We start from the raw sequence: 22,491 nt of genomic DNA on the forward strand, positions 1-22,491 counted from the left end.
AGCCAGGACTTAACCTCCTGCAAGGTTGGGATGTCATTTCCTATGAGTAGTATGTCATCCACATACAGTACCAAAAAACTAACTATACTCCCACTAGCTCTGACATACACGCAGGACTCATCTTCACTTCTTGAGAAACCAAACTCTTTGACCTTCTCATCGAAACAAAGATTCCAACTTCGAGATGCTTGTTTCAATCCATAAATGGATTTCTCAAGCTTGCACACTCTATTGGGGTACTCTGCACTGACAAAACCTTCTGGCTGATTCATGTAAACATCCTCAGCCAACTTTCCGTTAAGGAAAGCGGTTTTGACATCCATTTGCCATATTTCATAATCATGAAATGCAGCAATGGCTAGCATAACCCTAATAGACTTAATCTTTGCTACTGGTGAAAAGGTTTCATCATAATCAATTCCCTGAGTCTGAGTAAACCCCTTCGCAACCAGTCGAGCCTTATAAGTGTGCACCTTCCCATCCATGTCGGTCTTCTTCTTGAAGATCCATTTGCACCCGACTGACTTACGGCCTGGTACATTGTCAACCAGGTTCCAAACTTGATTGTCATACATGGACTGTATCTCGCTGTCCATAGCCTCCTTCCATTTAGCAGACTCTGGGTCTGCCATGGCTTCCTTAACACTGTTAGGTTCATCCAGATTTACCAGTGTACTGTCACTGATAAATGTATCACCTTCCGTAGTAATATGAAATCCATAATAAAACTCAGGTGTGTTCCTAACCCTTGTGGAACGCCTCGGAAGTATAGACTCGTCAGCTGGATCAACAGGAATTTCCTCCTCAAGTTGATTGCTAGTGTCTGAGGTTCCTTCACCAATTGAGTCTTGAATTTCTTCAAGGTCAATTTGCCTCCCACTGTCTCCTTGGCTTATAAATTCTCTCTCTCGAAAGACCCCTCTCCTAGCCACAAAGACCACATTCTCACTGGGTCTGTAAAAGAGGTAACCAAAGGATTTTTGTGGGTAGCCGATGAAAATACACCTTTCACTTCGAGGTTCGAGCTTGTCATGAGTTTCGCGCCTCACAAAAGCCTCGCAACCCCAAATCTTGATATGGTCCAAATTGGGAACTTTCCCAGTCCACATCTCATGAGGTGTTTTGGAAACCTTCTTTGTAGGGACTAGATTAAGGATGTGGGCAGCAGTCTCTAAGACATACCCCCAAAAAGAGATTGGTAGCAAAGCTCGACTCATCGTAGAGCGAACCATATCCAACAAAGTTCGATTGCGCCTCTTAGCTACACCATTCAGCTGTGGTGTCCTGGGAGGTGTCAATTGTGAGACAATCCCACACTCCTTAAGATAGTCGAGGAACTCAGTACTAAGATACTCACCACCTCGATCGGATCGAAGCATCTTAATGTTCCTGTCCAATTGATTTTCTACTTCCTGTTTAAACTCTTTAAACCTTTCAAAATTTTCTGACTTATGTTTGATTAAGTAGACATAACCATATCTACTAAAATCATCAATAAAAGTCACATAATAGCGATTAGCATCCCTTATGGCGGTTTTGAATGGTCCACATACATCAGTATGTATAAGGTCCAACAAACCCTCACCCCTTGCATAAGTACCAGTGAAGGGTGATTTTGTCATTTTTCCAAGTAGACAAGACTCACAACTATCATCCGACTTGAGGTCGAACGACTCCAAGACTCCATCCTTTTGGAGCTGGCCTATGCGTTTCTTGCTTACATGTCCAAGACGACAATGCCACAAAGATGCTTTATCCAAGCTAGTAGAAGAATCAATACACAATACATTATTTCCTAAATTATGTACAACCGATATAGCTTCATACACACCATCACAAGGTAATGCTTTAAAATAAAGAACATTATTAAAGAAAGCATTAATACTACCAACTTCATTATCAAAAGAAAAGGTAAAACCTTGTTTGTACAAAGCATGAAAGGAAATAATATTCCTCACCATTTCAGACGAGTACACACATTTATTCAAATCTAACTTTAACCCACTATCTAGCAACAAAGTATAAACTTCAATCTTGGTAACAGGTGCAACCTTCTTGTTCCCCATGATTAAGTTTATCTTTCCGTGCTCCACATCCTCACTTCTTCTTAGGCCCTGCAAGTCACAACAGATGTGAATACCACAACCTGTATCAAGAACCCAAGAATTAGAATATGGTGAGTTATTAGACAATATAGTGTAAATACCTGTATGGGATGGTTTCACTTTCCCATCCTTGACATCCTGCAAGTACTTTGGGCAGTTTCGCTTCCAGTGCCCCTTATTTTGACAGTAGAAGCATTCAGCATCCTTAGGGATGGCAGAAGGAGTGATAGAACCACCTTTGGTTCCAGATGAGGAGCCTTCAAGGGACTTTCCCTTGGTATCCTTCGAAGGGTGATTCCTCTTCTTCCCTTTGCCTTGCCCGATAGCCAAAACAGGGGTAGTAGTAGGAGTAGGAGTAGCAACCGACTTACTCTTAAGACCACTTTCGGCAGTCTTCAGAAGTCCTTGAAGCTTACTGAGTGTGACTTCCTCCTTGTTCATGTGGTATGTCATACGAAATTGATCATAACACGATGGCAAGGAGTGCAAAATGATATCAATTTCCAACTCCTCAGGGAAGTTCACATTCAGTTTCATTAGACGGTCCACATACCTTTGCATTTTCTGCATGTGGCTCGTGATTGGTTCGCTATCCTTCATACGGGTAGTGATCATGGAGGAGATTATTTCATACCGCTCTTGATGAGCACTCTGATGGTACCTTTCCATCAGATCCTGATGCATCTCAAAAGGGTAATAGTCCTCATAGGACTTTTGGAGTTCAGCTGTCATGGTGGCCATCATGATGCATGCCACCTTGGTGGCATCTCTTTCATGTGCCTGATACTCAGCGACCTCCTCAGGAGTAGCAGTGGACTCATCAAGCTCCTTTAGCTCCTTATCAAGGACATATTCCTTGTCCTCGTAACGAGTAACCATCCTGATGTTCCGGATCCAATCCATGAAGTTGGAACCATCAAAGATGACCCTCCCACAAAGGTTCATGAGGGAAAAGGAGCCAGTAGGGTTAGAGCCCGAAGCTTTGTTGTTGGAAGACATCTGAAAAGAAGAAAACAAGTTTAGATTAGATATATTGAATCCTTAATAATACACCCAAATGTAATATTAAGGCTAGGATCCAACACAATATATTATAACTTAGAAGAGGGATGTCGTAATCTAAGCTATAATATATTTGAAGGTAGGTGAATGATGATTCACCAATTTCCACCATGAAAACGAAATGAATTATTAGGTTTAATTGGTTTTTGAAATTCCTAGATTCTTTTGAGATTCATTGAACTTTTCAATGGCATGTTTCAATCTCGATTGTGCCCTTCAAGTTTTGTGACTGGGATGCCGAGGATCACAAAACAAGGTGTGAATAACCATGCAAATTCACTTGGTACCCTTAATATTATCACCTAATCAATGTGCCGGTTAACCACACACGCTCCACCGATCTATGATAAACATTAAGTCACCCTTCGTGATCCTTACTAGTCCAAGTTAGTGTGTCGGTTAACCACACACGCTCCACCAACGACTTGGTAAGGTACAAAGTGTGAATTTCATGGGTTAGCACCATATTCACATTTTCCTAAAGTAACTAAGATTGGGAATTTATAAAAGGTTTAGTTAATTTATAATATTTATCATACTTTTAATGAGAATTTATAAGTCCTTGTCCTACCCGTTCGGCTAACGACCCTCCACCAGTCAAGCAAGCGGTGGGTGAGAGTGGACACCCATTAAGTTGCCATTTTATAGGCAACAACCTTATACCCACCTTATAAACTGGCTTCGTGAATGAGGCGTACTAGCGGTAAGACGACTTTGATCTTATACGTATATATAATAATTAACCATTAATGTTATAAATAGTATAAGGGTTGAATTTTAACTTTTAAAACTCTAAGGGTTTGGAATTAAAGTATATTAAAGTGTGTGTAACTTTACAAATTCCAAAACTTGAGGACAAGTTTTGAAACTATTCAAAACTTTTCATTTCATAACTTATGAATTAAAGGTTCATAAAAATGAAGACTCTTTATTTCCATGTAACTTATGTGTTTTAAGTGTGTGTTTAAAAGAAGTGACCTTTGGATATCCATAACTTGAGGACCAATTATGGACTCCATTAAAACACATAAATGATCAAGAATTAATCCTAAACAATTCAGCAAATTATTCCTATCATCGTCTAAATTCATAAGAACATGAACATGATCATCAAAGTTTCAAGAATTATATGAACACATACAAAGCATGAAATTTTGATATAAGCTATTGTAAATGGATTAAAACAACCATTACACCAACTAAAACAAGTTTTAAAACACCAAAACAGTTTAGGGTAATGTTTCTAGTCCATTTCCAGCAGCAAAAGTCGAAAATCTGCATTCTGAGGCTCCTACTCGCCGAGTGCACGAACCTACTCGCCGAGTAGGATGAGTTTACTCATGAACTCGGCGAGTCCCCCCATGGACTCGGCGAGTTCATCAGGCAGACAGCAAAAAATTCGACTTTTTTCACTATTTTGCATCAAGTATCAAACAAACAAGCCTAGGCTCTGATACCACTGTTGGGTTTTTGAGCATTCTAACACTTCCTAAGTGTACATGCAACCCTATTAAACCTTGGATCTATGTTTGTCTAAGATACATGCAAAATATTATTTTCCAAGGTTTATAACCTATCTAGCATGGCATGGGGTACTTTTAACCATAAAAGTACTAGATGAATTACATACCTTTTGTTGATTGTTGATTCCTTGGAGTTTGAGAGCCAAGCACCAATAATGTGAATGCCTCAAATGGAAATCACAAATCACCACAAACTTGGAAAATGCATGAGAGAGTATACTAACTCTTGATTTTGGCCGCCACACTTACACACACATTAGTGTGTTTTTCATGCAACATAAGCTTGTTTATATAGTGTACATGGTTAGGGTGAAACCCTAATAACCCATGTCTTTTCCTCTTCCAAGGATCCATGGGTAAAAGCTCCATGGATCATCCATGGACTTCTATATAAGCTTAGCCCATTCCCAAATGAGTGTTAGCCCACACCATATAAATATAATATCCCATGATTTAATTAGTCTTCCTTTTAATCACTAAATTAATTCATAATTAATTCAAGATTAAAACTAATTAAGTAACATGACTTTATATTAATATATTATAACTTATAATATATTAATAAATCGTAAGTATACAACTCTCATAAAATTATCCATAACTAGTTTGGGTGAAGTGCAACCCAAATGGACCATGCCGGGTCGGGTCAAGTATATACCAAATAAGTTATGGACTTAGACATCTTATCCAACACGTATATGGTGATAGGTCAGGGATCATCTCATGGGGATTCCACGACACTCTTAACATGTGGATCGTGAGAAGGAAGAGTGGAAATACCGAATTGTATAAAGATGCTCACGACTTCCACTCTTGGACCAGGGTTGATCTTACGGAGTTATCTAAGGCTCCTTTTGCTAATCCATCAAATGAACCCAAGGCGACACAGTTCAAGTTATTTTTGGAAGATCAAGTGGCAAAGGGCTTTCCCTCAATGAAGACTGCAGAGTCTATCATCAAGATATACCCGAGTGTCATTGATCCCAAAACCAATCAGCCTCTTCGATCTGTGATGTGGCCTGCTACTAATCAAGTAAAGCAGATTCCTATCCTTCAAAACCATCCAGATGGATCTCTAAAATCCATGCAATACTGGGTGTTTGATGAAACTACAACTTCCGCTGTCATCAAACTTGAACATGGATGTATTCGTTTGTATGACAAGAGGGATCTGCTACAATCTGGAAAGTGGGATATACATCAGCTTTCTCATCATCAGATCAAGGTGGCTGGAGACCTTTTTGAGTCTGCTGCTAAGGAGTACACTTCGATGGTTGCTGATATTATTCAAAAGGAGATCTGGAATGGAGCCATGGGAAAGTCAGACGTGCTGGTGGTTGACAAAGACTGAATTCATGCTTGCCGCAAACCAAGGGGGAGATTGAAGGGCCAATATATTTGGTTTGGGCTAGGCAACAATGTATAGATGAGTTAGGGCATTTATCATTGTATTTTGGAGTCTTTTGTGTATTTTTGGTGTTTTCGGTCTAAATCACTTTCGGTTGGAAGTGACCGAAAACAGGCTTTCGGTCTCCTGACCGAAACCTGTTTTCGGTCCAGTTGGGTATATATAGGCTTCTCAGGTGTCAGTGGAATGTTGTTGATCAGAGTTGTTTACTGTGTGGTTTTCGGTCCCTGAGTTGTATCCGACATTTCCAAGTGTGAATTGTATGCAAGCTCAGTTTTATTCCATCTTCTACTCCATCTCTTCTTTGTTTTCTTATGCTTGATTGATCATTAGTGAAGATTCTTCCATCAAGGACCTTACACAATTAGTAGGCCCTTAGGGAGTCCTTGATGGGCTATAGGAGGGTTGGGCTTAATAAGCTAGAATTGGGACTTATGAATGTCCCAATTGGACCAAGGGGTATAATGGTCATTTTGCCCTACATAATGTTATAGACTCTGATTGAGTGTTAATGTGATTATGATAGCCGGGAGTTATCGGAGCAGCTGTTAGAGACTAGTTTCCGCGAGATTTGACACACAACTTTACAAGGTGAGTTACCTTCCAGTAGAAGTGGGTCTAAGGCCACAATGTCGGCCCACTAGTAGGAGTTGTTTATTAGATAATTGTCTTTGTGATAATTATCTAGGTTTGCTAATGTTTGATATATTTTACATGCTAGTGCAATATGATGTTATGACTTTGTGGTAGTAAGGGGAATAGTCCCTGGTGATCGGTCGATAGGGCCGAACGGGTAGTATAGTACCCGTCTATGCTAGACAGTATGAATTTGTTATGTTATCATGTGGTAGTAGTAGGGGTGAAATACTCCCCGTAACCGGTTGAGATAAACCGGAGGGGTAGGTCGGACACCCCGGTATGTCTGACAGGGGTAGGTTAGGCACCCTGGTATGCCGAGCAGGGTAGGTCGGGCACCCAGATATGCCTGACAGTATGTTTATTGTATGGTATGTGGTATGATGGGGGAACTCACTAAGCTTCGTGCTTACAGTTTACAGTTTTGTTTTCAGGTACCTCTTCTTCGAAGGGGAAAGAGCCGACACGGTAGAAGCGCATCGCACACACACTCGATTTCCGCATTATGATGTCCTTGGGATTGTACTATGATATTATTTGTGACATCCCCATTTTCACGGCCAGAAAAGACCGATTTTGTTTATGCTTTATAAAAATCAGAGTACTTCCTTTAATAAAAATGTTGCGGAATTTGTTCCCAGTAAAACGTGATAAATACATTATCAAAGCATTTCCGAAGAAAATGTATTATTATTCATTTTTAAAACATTTGGGATGTCATCGTCAATACAGAAACATAAGCATAAACATAACTTATATTCATTTACACTAGTGATCTACATCTCTTTTAAATATCTCAGTGTAATGTTGTTGGGTTTTGAGCATTCTAACACTCCTAAGTGTACATGCAACCCTAAATACCTTGGATCTATGTTTTCTCTATTATACATGCAAATATGAACTTTCCAAGGTATTCATCCTAACTAGCATAATAACACTGATTCAAATGAATATCTCAAGTTAGAATTACATACCTCTTTGATGTAGAATGTCTTCATGAAGCTTGAGTGCCTAGTGCCCCAAGTGTGACACCTCAAATGGTTCACACAACATCAAATGCACATGGAATGACTTGAGAGAAATTGGAACACTTCATAAAATCGGCTAGCCCTTTTTCCTCACACATAGTCCCCGATTTCTTGAGCCATGGGATTCTTTTATATGGTGGCTATTAGGGTTACACCATGTAACTCATAACTTTACCCATTCCTTATGCTCCATAGATTTTAACCTCCATGGAGTATCCATGGGTCACCCCATGGACTTAGTCCAACATAAGGAATCTTGGATCACAAGCCCACATATAAGAGAATGAATGATTTACACAATCAACCCATATATTTAATTAGTCTCCTTTTGATCACTTAATTAATTCCAAATTAACTCTTGATCAATACTAATTAAATAACCTTATTAATATATTAGAACTTATAATATATTAATAAACCTAAAGTGTTATTTCTCTCATTTTAGTCTATCCAAATGCATGATGCCATGCAACCCAAATGGACCATGCCGGGTCGGGTCAAGTCTTACCAATTATAGTTATGGACTTAGACATTAATCCAACAGTCTCCCACTTGGATAAGTCTAAAACTATTATTGCGTACGACTTCAAGAACCGACTGGCAATCGTAGCTCTCAAAAGCTTCTGTCGAACTCTGACCTTGCCGATGATCTCTGAGCTTTGTCAATGACTTGTCCATTAGATAAGGGATCATATATTCCTCCATTCTAGATATCATATGGACTGAGACATGGATTATAATCATTCTCTCTGTCCATTTGTTGTTTCCCGATTTCCGATTTATGACGACTGACTAATTGAACAAATCAAATCAGTCCAGGCCCGGCCGAACACTTACATTTGTCATCACCAAATCATCAAGGGGCCCACAGATAACGCTTTTATTCCGAAGGTAAAAGGAATGGATAAACTTCAACTCATATGGCTTGTTCTACTACTTGTTGAATCATACACAAAGGCACGTTTTATAACATCGAGTTACCAATGCGTTTTCGTGCAATCAATGTATAACTAACTCATAGTAACAACTCATATCTCTAGGTTTGAAGAATATAAGATATTATCGTCTCATGATCACTCGTGATTAAAATCCATGAAGTGATTCCAATGAGCGCGGGTTGAATCCAATACTCAGAACTTATGAGCACTCATGAGTGTTGTAGCACCACCTTGTCCCACATCTTAGACCTCTACAAGCCCAACCCATGACAGTCTTGATTCATATCTACTTCCAACATATGACCGACTGTGGATGGTTTGAATAACTTAATCATTCAGGAAGAATGACCTAGTTATTCTGGAAGTCAAAACATGCAAAGTGAAACACAATAATAATCGAATCCAATATGGTCTCAGAACTTATGAATATAAATAAAACACCTTTTATTTATCACCATATGATTACACATTATTCATTGTATACTGTTTCAAACTATCAACTTTATACTTGAATTAAAACAATAGTTTTCTCATGCTCCAAGCATGTACACTATGTTTTCTAAACACTAGTCATGCCATACACCAAGTATGCATACTATGTTTGTCTATGATCTTTACTTTGTGAAATAGATCAATTGAACATAACTTCAATGATTCTCTTTTCACAGTCCCAAATCCTTACTGCAAATGCAAGAATTCCAAATTCATGCCATTTACTGAAATCTGTTAGATTCTAAACTTATATGCATTGATCCTCTTGTAATGATTATGCACAAAGTCACAAGGACTTGACAACAAACATTACAGAGCATTCCAAGGAGATCAACTCCTTGGAAACATCCTTCTTGCATTAAGTTTCCTAATCTTACACAGCTTGAATAATTTCTAACTTTGAAACATTTCCATATTCCATTTTGACTATCACTTCTGAACAAGAGTTGCCTCCTTACAGATTATGTCAATATGGTCCTTCCAGAATTAACACTATACTTCCAACTGTCCTTGAGCAACCAATCTTTGGTAAACCTTAGATTGTCCTCGACAATTGGTTAATCCTTTTAGTCATATCCAGTTCTAGACCTTTTGCCTTCTTAATGCCCCAGACATTTGGAAAATTTTAGAAAGGATGAATATAGCACATGTAATCGATCCTATATCCGAAGCATATGGGACACGATTCATGATGTCTCACATAAAGACTAAACCAGTCTTTTGCTATAATATTTCCATTTCAATTTGCCAAGTTCTCATAATTCAGATTATGAAAAGGGATGCCGTAATCATAATCGAATTTTAGAACGCAAATAATGGACCTATATATAGAATTTCCTTATGTTGAGCCATTCCAACATGAAATTCATATATATATCCTTGACTAAATACGATTTAAAACCTCAATCTAAAATTTTAGATTTGAGATGAAGTATAATTTCCTCTCCCTTAATTATAGCAAAACAACTTTTTCCCAATTGAAACCTTTTGTTTTCTATAATTAACATTGCTAACTTGCAACCTTTATCATAATTATCATGCTCCCACTAACACGATGATTATTAGCATAACACTTATGCTCCCACTAGCTTTGACATGTACTCAGAAATCAGCTGAACTTCTAGAAAAACAATACTTTATTGACTTTCTTACCAAAGTTCAGATTTCTGATACTAGATTGCTTTGATAAAACTTTATCAAAATCATACACCTTGCCTTAGATAGCACACTTGTGTGTCTAAACAATTTTAAGAACTATGAAAAGGGATGTCGTAATCATAGTCTCAATTGTTTAGACCTTTGCCACTTCTCACAAGTCCATGTTAGTGTGCCGGTTAACCACACATGCTCCACTAACGACTTTGAGAATACAAATATCACAATTGCTATCTAGCTAAAATCTACTTAGTGAAAGTGTTTCCTCACCATCATTTTCATGAATCAGAGAGAAACCTTATGACACTTAGATTTAATGGTGTATGTGTTCTTATCCATGTGAATTGTCAAAACCATAGTCACAAGACAAGGATAATGACAAATTCAAACTCATATGGACTGAACTCAATCTTAATTTCTTGCCATGTGGCAGCTCAAGGGTCTGCCATTGCTTCCAAGTTGTTGTGCAACCAATTGAGAACTCTAAGAACTCATATGCAAAGCCAACTATAATTGGAATGGACACAGAAATAGTCAACACGATAGGTTATAAACCTCAAGTCGTGTGCTAGTGAAGAACTTTAGGTTTTACTCTTGATTAGTTCTTGAGACTTTCAAGACCTTTTAAGACTCTCACTGTCCTCTTGACATATAAGACTCTCTTGTCAAATATTCAAGAGATAGTGTGGATTATAATCAAGACAAACACTTCTCACAATTGGCCTTAGTTGGTCTTTGTTTTATCCAAAACATCGCAACTTACCAATTTCAAATGTACAAGAGTAGAAACCTTTTACTCTTACATTTGACAAGTGTTTTTAAACCTTCTATAAGACATGTCACTCAAGTTACAATCTTGGAGTATGACTCTAAGAATTGTTTTGGAATGAAATATGACTCATCTTCTTGATTTAACCACTTCAACAATTCATAACTCCTCTTCTTAGCTACCAGAATGCACTTAGAGGATGAATTGTGATAAGGTCTCTTAATCATTAAGATGATTATATAACCTGATAATAAAGTACTCTCCCATCTTTTCATATTTGAGAAACTTTTATCCTTCTGCCTAATTTGATTCTTCTCATTCGTTCCGCCATACACTGAAATTTTTTCCAATGCTTCAGAATTATACTTAAGCCTATAAGTATAACCATATTTACTAAACTTTAGTAAATCATGACGAATAGTCTTATCGATCTTTTGTGGTGGACTTAATCAGTGCATAAGAATGTGTACTCGATCCCTTAGTTCGTTACTTGACTCACACATCCATGTGAACAAGTAGTTAGTCTTAATTTTTCCAATGCTTGAAGGTTCTCATTCATCATGCTCTACAAATTGCATGATTTCAAGTTTCGGTCCAATTGAAACTTGGTTGATGAGAATCTTTCCTTATTTGGTAAATTTATACACTACCACAAATGAAAGAATCAAATTCATATTTCCACTCTTGCTCTTAATGGAATCTTATAAGCAACACAATTTTTTCAGAAATGCCATTGTAAGGATATTTTAAAATAAATAAAATCAAAAGATTTACCTTTTATTTTAAAACTTTGCGGAAAAACTCATCCTTACAATCCATATAAAAACTTGTTGTTATCTATTCCTAAGCAAAATATCATAACTCCTAAGAAGTAGCTCAAGAATCCGATCTTCAAACTATGTGATAGAAATCCATCTACGCGATCAGATTCAGCATATTCTTTCTTTAAGTCTCTTCACTTTTTCTTTGATTCTTAAAACATCACCATGTGACCCAGTCACATCATGTATCAAGAATCTCAGAATAGAAACTTAGCAGAGTTAGATAGTGGACTTTACCTGAAGTAGAGTCAAACTTATTGACTTTAACATCCTTAGGTAAATTTGGCAGCTTCGCAACCAATGCCCCTTTCTTTGGCAATGGACCCTTGATAATGGGACTATCTCAGACTTAGCCTTTCTCTTTACCATTTGGTCAACCGAGTTGACTATGGCCGATCCCTTTCCATTGGGAAGAGAGAGCTTTACTGGATATCCAATGTCATCATTGTCAATGTCCATAAAGTTTTAGGAAGTTGATCTTAGCAAATAGATAAGATCATTAAGGGGCTTGTCATAGTCTGTTTCATAGGAGTCCCAAAGGAACTCCCTATGTGACTTAGAAAGTGATTGATCATCAGCTTCCTCTAGACTTTGACACCCAACTCTCCCGACTTGTCAATATGTGACTACATCTCCAAGATGTGATCACACATAGACCTTTGCTTGCCAATAGGGCTTGAGTGACCTTAAACTTTTCAAGAACTTGTGGGTTAGGGAGAATAATTGGAGGAGGTGAAAGAAGTATGATTTCCATGGGACATCATCTTCATTTTAGGAAAACTTGTTTCAAGAGATTTGGGAAGATCATCTTTTGGGAGATATTCAAGATAGTTGATTTAAAGTCCTTAATATAACACCCAATATGAAATATTAAGGCTAGGACCCAACACAATACTTTTATAACTTGGAAGAGGGATGCCGTAATCCAAGCTATAAAATATTTGAGGGTAGGTGAATGACGATTCACCAATTTCCACCAAGATAAACGAAATGTATTATTAGGTTTTAATTGGTTTTGAAACTCCTAGATTCTTTTGAGATTCATTGAACTGTTCAATGGCATGTTTCAATCTCGAGTGTGCCCTTCAGGTTTTGTGACTAGGATGCCGAGGATCACAAAACAAGGTGTAAAGTAACCATGCAAATATACTTGGTACCCTTAATATTTACCCCTCAATCGATGTGCCGGTTAACCACACGAGCTCCACCGATACTATGATAAAATATTAAGTTACCCTTTGCCTACCTTGTTAAATCCAGGTTAGTGTGTCGGTTAACTACACGAGCTCCACTAACGGTTTATACAAAGTGCAAAGTGTAAATTCATGGGTTAGCACCAAATTCACATTTTCCTAAGTAACTAAGATTGGGAATTTATAAATGTTTAGTTACTTAGTATTTGTCATTAATACTTTTAATGAAGGGAGAATTATAGTCCTTGTCCTACCCGTTCGGCTAACGACCCTCCACCAGTCAAGGAAGCGGTGGGTGAGAGTGGACACCCATTAAACTGCCATTTTATAGGCAGTAACCTTATACCCCCCTTATAGACCGGCTTCGTGAATGAGGCCTACTAACAGTAAGACTGACTTTCTCTTATACATATATATATATATATATATATATATATATATATATATATATATATATATTATTAACTTATAATATTATAAAGTATAAGGGTTGAATTTTAACTTTTAAAATTCTAAGGGCTTAACTTGGAATTAAAGTATTCATAAGAGAAAACTTTTCAAATTCCAAAACTTGAGGGCAAGTTTTGAAACTATTCAAAACTAATTAATTCCATAACTTATGTGTTTAAAGTAGTTTTAATTAAAAAACTCTTCAAGTTCCATAACTTGAGGACAAGTTATGGAAGACTTTAAACTAATGAAAGAATGTAACTTTTTTTTATTTTTGTAACTTATGGAACTAATTAAGGTTACACATTTTATTACTTAATGAAGTGACTCTTGAACCTCCATAACTTGAGGACAAGTTATGGAGTCATAAAACCATTCAATGAAGACAAGACTCTTCATTTTGTAACCTTTGCCAACTTTTATGAGTTTTAAGAAACTTTAATGTGACTTTTCATGTAACTTGAGGACAAGTTACACAAACACATTTTAGAATCATCTCTTAGATTAAAATGGATTGAAAACAACAATTTCTAATAATTTTTCTATTAATCTAAGCAACTCATAAGAACAAGATAATTTAATCAAACTTTTTCATGTAATTAGACTAACCATTAAACTAATACAAAACATGAATCTATTGACAATTATCTTTGAAATTGGATTAGAATGAACATTACCACATCAAAAACAGGTTTATAGTTTCAAAAACAGCTTATGGTAATGTTCGTAGTCCATTTCTAGCCAAAAAACTCGAAGATATGCTGACAGGGGCTCCTACTCGTCGAGTGTATGAACCTACTCGACGAGTAGGGTGATTTTCTTCATGGACTCGGCGAGTTCATCAGTGGACTCGGCGAGTCCAGTGCCCAGAATGCCCGAAATTCGACTTTTTCAGCATTTTTCAGCAATTTGCATCAAGTATAATTGAAAACAAGCCTAGGCTCTGATACCACTGTTGGGTTTTAAGCATTCTAACACTCCTAAGTGTACATGCAACCCTAAATACCTTGGATCTATGTTTTCTCTATTATACATGCAAATATGAACTTTCCAAGGTATTCATCCTAACTAGCATAATAACACTGATTCAAATGAATATCTCAAGTTAGAATTACATACATCTTTGATGTAGAATGTCTTCATGAAGCTTGAGTGCCTAATGCCCCAAGTGTGGCACCTCAAATGGTTCACACAACATCAAATGCACATGGAATGACTTGAGAGAAATTGGAACACTTCATAAAATCGGCTAGCCCTTTTTCCTCACACATAGTCCCTGATTTCTTGAGCCATGGGATTCTTTTATATGGTGGCTATTAGGGTTACACCATGTAACTCATAACTTTACCCATTCCTTATGCTCCATGGATTTTAACCTCCATAGAGTATCCATGGGTCACCCCATGGACTTAGTCCAACATAAGGAATCTTGGATCACAAGCCCACATATAAAAGAATGAATGATTTACACAATCAACCCATATATTTAATTAGTCTCCTTTTGATCACTTAATTAATTCCAAATTAATTCTTGATCAATACTAATTAAATAACCTTATTAATATATTAGAACTTCTAATATATTAATAAACCTTAAGTGTTATTTCTCTCATTTTAGTCTATCCAAATGCATGATGCCATGCAACCCAAATGGACCATGCCTGGTCGGGTCAAGTCTTACTAATTATAGTTATGGACTTAGACATTAATCAAACAAATGTAACTTCATAACGACACCTGTGATAGAAATAAGCTGGAGTGGGTCAGGTTGGGAACCTGGTGAGTACATAGGGTTTTCAACCCACAATAATATAATTATTATGTTTAAACATCAAACAATCAACCCAATTACCCATCCCCATTATCTTCTTTACTCTTAAGGATCTACCCTAAGAATCAACTATTCCTCATTCATTCATTCCTAAGGATCATCCTAAGGAATCGGCACGAAGTCCATCGTCACCAGGGTTTAGGCACTAAGTCTGCATAGTCGCCAAGATTTATACAACAGGCACTAAGTCCGCATAGTCGCCAGGGTTTAGGCACTAAGTCTGCATAGTCACCAGGGTTTATACAACATGCACTAAGTCCGCATAGTCACCAGGGTTTTGGCATCAAGTCTGCATGATCGCCAAGGTTTAGGCACCAAGTCTGCATGATCGCCACGGTTAGAGTACACCGGGTGAACACATCGTTCACAACACCTACAGGTTGCGAGCCTGCTAGTGTTCCACTGGACTGTCTAGAATAGTCCGTGGTTGTCATCCATACTCTGCTAGATGACGGGGCCAACATTTGGGAACAAGGCTTCTCACATCGTCCACCTCTCGCCCTTACCTCATGGTCTATATCACCTCTCAACTAATCATCCAACTCATATTTCATCTACCCATGTTTTACCCAACATATTATGTAGATATAAATACATATACAGTTTAAATCATATATAACTTGTATAAAATCGTTCATCCAGCATAGATAGCAAGTATACATATAATATGCACACATAGCACGTAGTTTATATAAAATACTTCATATCTATGTGTAAGATGAAAGTAACTATGCACTCACTTGATAAGGTGGTGACTCGGCACTCGAACAGCACTTCGTTACTCTCAACACAATTTTTCCTCGGACAAAACCTAGTATCATTACCACTAGAGTTTAGTCTAATATTCGCCGAGACTAATTAATAGTCTCGCTATTATTACTATTATATAAGCATTAAAAAATACTTATATAACCCATAATAATAGCCCAAATACTCCTTATAAGGTCCTAATAATATTACTATATTGAAACATAAGCTATACTAAAGATAGGGTAGGCATAGCTCACTTACAACGGGTTTTCTCGAAAACCGGGCTTCGCTGGAGCAGTGTTTTTAAGCCGAAAAGCTCTTTTCTCGAGGCTTCAGGAGCCTTGGGGCTTCCTTCGGGTGCTAGGAGGTTTACCTAGACTTTAGGGGGGTTATGGGGGCTAGAGAGAGAGTTTAGAGAGAGAGAGAAGAAGTTGGAATGGTGTGAAGAATGAGGGAACCCGACACCTCTATTTATAGGCTGAAATCCTGCTCTACTCGTCGAGTAGGTCCTCCTACTCGTCGATTCCATGCCACATGTCACCTTCTGGTGGCTTGCCTTGGGGAGAAAGCCTTGGCCCATATTCAGCCACGTCACCCCTTTTGCAGCAGCACCCTGCCGACTTCTAAACCCCGTAACTTTCGCATACGAGCTCCGTTTTCGACGTTCTTTTTTTCCACGCGTAGGTAAAAACAAGATCTACAACTTTCATTTAGACTCCGTTGGCTAATTCTCGGCCGATCTTAAATTTAACAATAGGAGGAGATTAGACTGTTAAATAAGCACGAAGAATTCGTAACTCCTTCATACGGACTCCGTTTTCGTCTGTCTTTTTACCGTTGAGTTCCTATTAATGAGATATTCAACTCTCATTAAGGTTGCGTAAGCCAAAAACCGCTCGAACTAAAATTCGAGTTTCGGGCCATGCACTGCTATGCCAAATCTTAGAAAAATCATAACTTCCTCATACGAAGTCAGATTTGGGCGTTCTTTTTTTTGTATGTTCTCGTTTTAACATATACTAAAACTTTTGTTTAGATCACTAAGGCTAAAAAGTCCTCTATCGTAAATTCACTATTTACGTCTCCCGGTGCCGTGCCGGTTTTGACGTAAAACTTCGACGGGCCATAACTTCTTCGTTATAACTCGGATTTCGGCGTTCTTTATATGTACGGAACCCTTGAGACATATTATACAACTTGGTTAAGATTATTTATTCTAAATAATCTTTTTGTCGAAAAGTCGTTTTCGACCCCTATTATCTCTAAATTGACTAGCCCGGATCTACGGGCGTTACAATTATCTCCCCCTTAGGATGATTACGTCCCGAAATCATCAACGAAACAGGGCTCACATGATGACTCCATACGTTATCTCTTCATCCTAAGTAATAACCGTAACTTTGATGTTGCTTCAAACGAGTATCTAACTCTTGGACTCCATAACTGCAGGCGGTGCTCGATCTTGCACCTGCTTCCTATCTCACGTTGGACTCCAAATTATGACCTTCAAGTCACAATCTCGATCCTTACTGGAGATTGCTTCTTCTTCTTAACAATCTTAGGATTACTACCATGGACCGATGTGTCATATTGTAATGACCTATCATCGTATGTTGCAACGCTTAGACTCAGGTCTTTTAGAGTCAAATTTCTAGAACAGACTATACCTCCCTTCATGTTCTAATGTGATATAATCACATCTTAAAAGGTAGCATTCCTAGCTACAAGCAACTAATGCGGTACCTCTACTAATCGCTTTGATTGTCTTTCACTTCAATCTTCTAGCTTAAGTCAGATGCTACATCGGACTTGGTGCTCTGAACCATTTAACATACTCGTCTTAGGCGGACTCAATTTGATATGACCACTAGGGTCGGAATAACAATAATCTTCTTAGTCATTACCGAAACAATGGTAACGACATACTTGAATAAAATGGTATCAATTACTAGATTCTTGGTAACCTTGTGACTTTCCCTGATCCAAGTGTGAGTCATGTGCTTCCAGTAGTATAGGCCTCTACTACCATTCACACCTACTCATACTCGTCCCAAGTATTGTCTCGCAGTTTTCCAAGTCACCATATAAGAAGATCACATAACAATTTAACACACCAGATAACAAAACGAAGGTTTTATATTATTCCTTGAAACGATTACATAGGTGTTCAATTTCACCCTAGACTATGCCTCTCGTAGGCTACATCATACGATACTATGGCTACTGCATAACTCGATCTTCGGATACGAACTCCTCATCCTCGATTTCTGCCTCGTCGTTTTCTGCCTCGTCGAGGATCATGTGGAATGCCCTTGGCCTTGGTGGCGATCCTGGCCTTGCTGCCTCGTTTTTCTTCGAGCAGTCTTTAGAAACATGCCCTTCTTTGTTACATCTGTAGAACACCCTCTTGTTGGATGTACACTTGCTGGCGTAATGCCCTGTCTTTCCATATTTGTAGCAAGTCACCTCCTCGCTACATTTCCTGAGGTGTTTCTTTTTACACTTCTCACACCACTTAGCTTCACCTCCTCCTCCTCCTTCAGTCTTTGAGAATTTCCTTTCTTTGTTGGATTTTGAAGATCCTTCGTACTTCCTTTTCTCGCCAACTTCAGCTCTCTCCACACCTTTTTCCCTAATCTGGGTCTCAACATTCCTGGCTACTCTAACGGCTGTTTTCAAGGTAGTTGCCATTTTGACTGTTGGGCCAAAGTCTGTGGGCAGTCCGTTAGCAAACCTATCGATCTTGGAGAGTTCAGTAGGCACCAAGTAGGGGAATAGCTTCATCCTCTCAGTGAATGTGGTGGCATACTCATCCACACTCATCTTTCCTTTCTTCAGGTTCTGAAATTCATTGTTTAGGTCTATCAGATCTATCTCTGAGCAGTACTGCATTTTCAACTCCTCCACGAATGCTTCCCAACACATTCGCATGGCTTCTCCTCGTGGCATTGTATCTTCCAACAACTTCCACCAACTTAGCACTCCAGTCTTTAGTTGTCTGACTGCAAAGACGGTCTTTTGCTTGTCGCTACAGTCACAGCTCTCAAACACCATCTCTATTTCGGAGATCCAGTCCATAATCTCAACCGGCTTCGGGCTTCCAGAAAGGCTTGGTGGCTTGGCTCCCAAGAAGTTCTTATACATTCGTTCATCCTTGTCATTTCCCCTTTCCGGGCCATTCCTTCGTTCTCCTTGAGTCCCAACTTAACTCACAGGGTGGCTATAGTTCCCTTCCTCCGATTGCTCGGGAATCAGCTCAGGTTGCTCAATGGGCATGGTAGGTTCGTCCCTATTTTCATGTAACATCCACCTCATTCTTCCCTTTGTTCAGCTAACATAGCCCGAATCATGGCTTGTACTCCAGCCACGGTGATTGGTTCAGGTGCAGCTTCTACTACAACAGGTATTTGCTCAATCACTGGGGGCTGTTGATTCCTATTTCCATTTGCGTTCCCGATTCCGCTTCGGGTTCTTGCCATGTCAATCTATACACCAATTCAGACATTTGGTGTGTAATGACGAGAATTAAGATAGGAAAAATTTTATTTACGATCGACATGTAAATTTCCCTATCACTCCGAAAAGTTACATGCCAGTTCTAATACCGTAATTATACGTTTAGAAATCTGAACACATAAAGTTTCCAGATCCGGTCGGCAACAGACCATAGATTCGATCATATAATGCATATCATAAATCATTTAGCACATAAAAGCATATTAGGCATTTTCCCTAGATAAGCTAGTGCTTGTGTCTATTCACGTGTATTACCTAGATTTTATTAGACACACTCCTCACAATCATTGCTTAGCATTCTAAGTTTAAGTCTAGAAATAAATCCATATTCCTAGTTCGCTTAAACTAATGCTCTGATACCAACTGTGACATCCCCATTTTCACGGCCAGAAAAGACCGATTTTGTTTATGCTTTATAAAAATCAGAGTACTTACTTTAATAAAAATGTTGCGGAATTTGTTCCCAGTAAAACGTGATAAATACGTTATCAAAGCATTTCCGAAGAAATGTATTATTATTCATTTTTAAAATATTTGGGATGTCATCGTCAATACAGAAACATATGCATAAACAGAACTTACATTCATTTACACTAGTGATCTACATCTCTTTTAAATCTCTCAGTGTAATGTAACTTCATAACGACACCTGTGATAGAAATAAGCTGGAGTGGGTCGGGTTGGGAAACCTGGTGAGTACATAGGGTTTTCAACCCACAATAATATAATTATTTTGTTTAAACATCAAACAATCAACCCAATTACCCATCCCCATTATCTTCTTACTCTTAAGGATCTACCCTAAGAATCAACTATTCCTCATTCATTCATTCCTAAGGATCATCCTAAGGAATCGGCACGAAGTCCATCGTCACCAGGGTTTAGGCACTAAGTCTGCATAGTCGCCAAGATTTATACAACAGGCACTAAGTCCGCATAGTCGCCAGGGTTTAGGCACTAAGTCTGCATAGTCGCCAGGGTTTATACAACATGCACTAAGTCCGCATAGTCACCAGGGTTTTGGCATCAAGTCTGCATGATCGCCAAGGTTTAGGCACCAAGTCTACATGATCGCCAGGGTTAGAGTACACTGGGTGAACACATCGTTCACAACACCTACAGGTTGCGAGCCTGCTAGTGTTCCACTGTACTGTCTAGAATAGTCTGTGGTTGTCATCGATACTCTGCTAGATGACGGGGCCAACATTTGGGAACAAGGCTTTTCACATCGTCCACCTCTCGCCCTTACCTCATGGTCTATATCACCTCTCAACTAATCATCCAACTCATATTTCATCTACCCATGTTTTACCCAACATATTATGTAGATATAAATACATATACAGTTTAAATCATATAAAACTTGTATAAAATCGTTCATCCAGCATAGATAGCAAGTATACAGATAATATGCACACATAGCACGTAGTTTATATAAAATACTTCATATCTATGTGTAAGATGAAAGTAACTATGCACTCACTTGATAAGGAGGTGACTCGGCACTCGAACAACACTTCGTTACTCTCAACACAATTTTTCCTCGGACAAAACCTAGTATCATTACCACTAGAGTTTAGTCTAATATTCGCCGAGACTAATTAATAGTCTGGATATTATTACTATTATATAAGCGTTAAACAATACTTATATGACCCATAATAATAGCCCAAATACTCCTTATAAGGTCCTAATAACATTAATATATTGAAACATAAGCTATACTAAAGATAGGGTAGGCATAGCTCACTTACAACGGGTTTTCTCGAAAACCGGGCTTCGCTGGAGCAGCGTTTCCGAGCTGAAAAGCTCTTTTCTCGAGGCTTCAGGAGCCTCAGGGCTTCCTTCGGGTGCTAGGAGGTTTACCTAGACTTTAGGGGGGGTTTTGGGGGCTAGAGAGAGAGTTTAGAGAGAGAGAGAGAAGAAGTTGGAATGGTGTGAAGAATGAGGGAACCCGGCACCTCTATTTATAGGCTGAAATCCTACTCTACTCGTCGAGTAGGTCCTCCTACTCGTCGATTCCATGCCACATGTCACCTTCTGGTGGCTTGCCTTGGGGAGAAAGCCTTGGCCCATATTCAGCCACGTCACCCCTTTTGCAGCAGCACCCTGCCGACTTCTAAACCCCGTAACTTTCGCATACGAGCTCCGTTTTCGACGTTCTATTTTTTCCACGCGTAGGTAAAAACAATATCTACAACTTTCATTTAGACTCCGTCGGCTAATTCTCGACCGATCTTAAATTTAACAATAGGAGGAGATTAGACTGTTAAATGACCACGAAGAATTCGTAACTCCTTCATACGGACTCCGTTTTCATCTGTCTTTTTACCGTTGAGTTCCTATTAATGAGATATTCAACTCTCATTAAGGTTGCGTAAGCCAAAAACCGCTCGAACTAAAATTCGAGTTTCGAGCCGTGCACTCCTATGCCAAATCTTAGAAAATTCATAACTTCCTCATACGAAGTCAGATTTGGGCGTTCTGTTTTTTGTATGTTCTCGTTTTAACATATACTACAACTTTTGTTTTGATCACTAAGGCTAAAAAGTCCTCTATCGTAAATTCACTATTTACGTCTCCTGGTGCCGTGCCGGTTTTGACGTAAAACTTCGACGGGCCATAACTTATTCGTTATAACTCGGATTTCGGCGTTCTTTATATGTACGGAACCCTTGAGACATATTCTACAACTTGGTTAAGATTATTTATTCTAAATAAAATTTTTGTCGAAAAGTCGTTTTCGACCCCTATTATCTCTAAATTGACTAGCCCGGATCTACGAGCGTTACATTATTATTATTTCATGACGTG

The sequence above is a fragment of the Lactuca virosa genome, chromosome 7 (genome assembly GCF_052849685.1).
Source record: "Lactuca virosa cultivar CGN04683 chromosome 7, Lactuca_virosa_CGN04683_v6, whole genome shotgun sequence".
Lineage (NCBI taxonomy): Eukaryota > Viridiplantae > Streptophyta > Magnoliopsida > Asterales > Asteraceae > Lactuca > Lactuca virosa.